Below are 3,686 nucleotides of genomic sequence, written 5' to 3'. Positions count from 1 at the left end.
AAGTCTATGCTTCATGTGTTAAAGCTGCATTCTCTCTCCTGACCACCAGGGGGCGACTCCTCTGGTTGTATAGAAGTCTATATAAATGACTCTACTTCTCTTGATTTATTCCCTCAGTAAACATTGTAAACATTAGTTTTTGGTCTCAATCTCTAGTTTCAAGTCTTCTTCAATACAGCGTGATGTTCATTTAGTAAATTATGGTCATTTAGAGTCAAACAGACCATAAAGCAGGGGATGCTTTAGGGGCGGGGCTACAAAGTGATTGACAGGTCGACACCAGAGACGTAACAAATCACTGATTTACGAATGCAGCTTTAACACGTGAAGCATAGACTTCTATACAACCAGAGGAGTCGCCCCCTGGTGGTCAGGAGAGAGAATGCAGCTTTAACACATGAAGCATAGACTTCTATACAACCAGAGGAGTCGCCCCCTGGTGGTCAGGAGAGAGAATGCAGCTTTAACACATGAAGCATAGACTTCTATACAACCAGAGGAGTCGCCCCCTGGCGGTCAGGAGAGAGAATGCAGCTTTGTTTCGATGTGGTGTTTGAAGCCTCTTTGCGTCCTCTCCCAGTCCTCCCAGTGTCACCGAGCGACTCCCAGCAGCACTTTGCCTCCATCACTGATCCCACCAACACAAATACGTCTTTGTGCTCTGTAATTAAAGTGATTCTGATTCAGAGGCCCCGCCCCCATCCATCTCCTATAATTATTGTTGAAGCCTATTTTAAGTGCAGGGTTATTAATCATGTCATGGTTGAAGAACCCCCGGGTCTCTGAGCATGCTGGGAGATATTTCATAAGCAGAAGGCTGCTGTTTCTTATCGAGTCAACTAAAAGAAAAGAAAAGTTGAGCATCTGGCTTTTGTTTGTCGACTGGAGGAAAATCAACAAAACGCAGGAGAATTTATTCCATGGAGAAAATCTGCAAATAAAATAAATGATGTGGAGGTGAATAAAAAAAACAACTCACATTTTAATCTGGAGCATCATTCGGTCATCTCTACAGTCCTGATTGGAGAGACAATCCTCCTCCTCCTCTTCTTCCTCTTCCTCCTGCTCCTCCTCCTCCTCCTCTTCTTCCTCTTCCTCCTGCTCCTCCTCCTCTTCCTCCTCTTCTCATTCCTCCTCCTCCTCCTCCTCTTCTTCCTCTTCCTCCTGCTCCTCCTCCTCTTCTTCCTCTTCTTCCTCTTCCCCTTCTTCCTCCTCTTCTTCTTCCTCCTCCTGCTGCTCCTCCTCTTCCTCCTCTTCTTCTTCCTCTTCCTCCTCCTCCCCTTCTTCTTCCTCTTCTTCTTCCTCCTCCTCTTCCTCTTCTTCCTCCTCCTCCTGCTGCTCCTCCTCTTCCTCCTCTTCCTCTTGCTCTAACTTTCTGCCGTCATTACACAGCTCGGCTTCAAGGTTCAAAAAGGAAGCGCAGACAGACAGGTGACTGCAGATAGACAGGTGACTGCAGACTGACAGGTGACTGCAGACAGACAGGTGACTGCAGACAGACAGGTGACTGCAGACAGACAGGTGACAGCAGACAGACAGGTGTAAACAGACAGGTGACTGCAGACAGACAGGTGACTGCAGATAGACAGGTGACCGCAGACAGACAGGTGACTGCAGACAGACAGGTGACAGCAGACAGACAGGTGTAAACAGACAGGTGACTGCAGACAGACAGGTGACAGCAGAGAGACAGGTGACAGCAGACAGACAGGTGACTGCAGACAGACAGGTGACAGCAGAGAGACAGGTGACAGCAGACAGACAGGTGACTGCAGACAGACAGGTGACCGCAGACAGACAGGTGTAAACAGACAGGTGACTGCAGACAGACAGGTGACAGCAGACAGACAGGTGTAAACAGACAGGTGACTGCAGACAGACAGGTGACAGCAGACAGACAGGTGACAGCAGACAGACAGGTGTAAACAGACAGGTGACCGCAGACAGACAGGTGACAGCAGAGAGACAGGTGACAGCAGACAGACAGGTGACTGCAGACAGACAGGTGACCGCAGACAGACAGGTGACTGCAGACAGACAGGTGTAAACAGACAGGTGACTGCAGACAGACAGGTGACAGCAGACAGACAGGTGTAAACAGACAGGTGACTGCAGACAGACAGGTGACAGCAGACAGACAGGTGACAGCAGACAGACAGGTGTAAACAGACAGGTGACCGCAGACAGACAGGTGACAGCAGACAGACAGGTGTCTGTAAAGGGACCCTGAGGAGCTCCAGTTAGAGTAAACCTGGTTTTAATAATTATATCATAAGGCAAATGTGTAATTTGTGATATTGGTCAATACAAAATAAATTGAATTGAATTTGTTCACAAGAAAACGACTGCAACAGCAAATCTCTCGGCCTGAAGTCAGATTAACTATTATTATTAATATCTTTATTATTAAAGTTATTAGAAGTGTTTCTCCGTTTGATCGTTAAAAGAAACGGAGGAAAAAATAACTAGAATTTAATTTGAAATCAAAGATGTGGTTCAAGAGGCTGAATGCAGCGAATATTCATGTGAATATTAACATGCATAACCCAGTTATTACACACTGTTACACACTAACACACACACACACACACACAGTTACACACACACACACACACACTGTTACACACACACACACACACACTGTTACACACACACACACACACACACACACACACTGTTACACACACACACACACACACTGTTACACACACACACACACACACTGTTACACACTCACACACACACTGTTACACACACACACTGTTACACACACACACTGTTACACACACACACACACACTGTTACACACACACACACACACACACTGTTACACACACACACACAGACTGTTACACACACAGACTGTTACACACACAGACTGTTACACACACACACTGTTACACACACACACACACACTGTTACACACACACACACACACTGTTACACACACACACACACACACACTGTTACACACACACACACAGACTGTTACACACACACACACTGTTACACGCACACTGTTACAAACACACACACACACACTGTTACACACACACACACTGTTAAACACACGCACACACACACACACTGTTACACACACACACACACTGTTACACACACACACACACACACACACTGTTACACACACACACTGTTACACACGCACACACACACACACACACTGTTACACAAACACACACACACTGTTACACACGCACACACACACACTGTTACACACACACACACACGCACACTGTTACACAAACACACACACACACTGTTACACACACACACACACACACTGTTACACACGCACACACACACACACACTGTTACACAAACACACACACACACACACTGTTACACAAACACACACACACACACTGTTACACACACACACACACTGTTACACAAACACACACACACACACTGTTACACACACACACTGTTACACACACACACTGTTACACAAACACACACACACTGTTACACACACACACACACACACACACTGTTACACACACACACATACACACACACACTGTTACACACACACACACTGTTACACACACGCACACTGTTACACACACACACACACTGTTACACACACGCACACACACTGTTACACACACGCACACTGTTACACACACACACACACTGTTACACACACGCACACACACTGTTA

Source organism: Cyclopterus lumpus, chromosome 24 (assembly GCF_009769545.1).
Source record: "Cyclopterus lumpus isolate fCycLum1 chromosome 24, fCycLum1.pri, whole genome shotgun sequence".
Taxonomy (NCBI): domain Eukaryota; kingdom Metazoa; phylum Chordata; class Actinopteri; order Perciformes; family Cyclopteridae; genus Cyclopterus; species Cyclopterus lumpus.
This window is presented reverse-complemented; position numbering follows the sequence as displayed.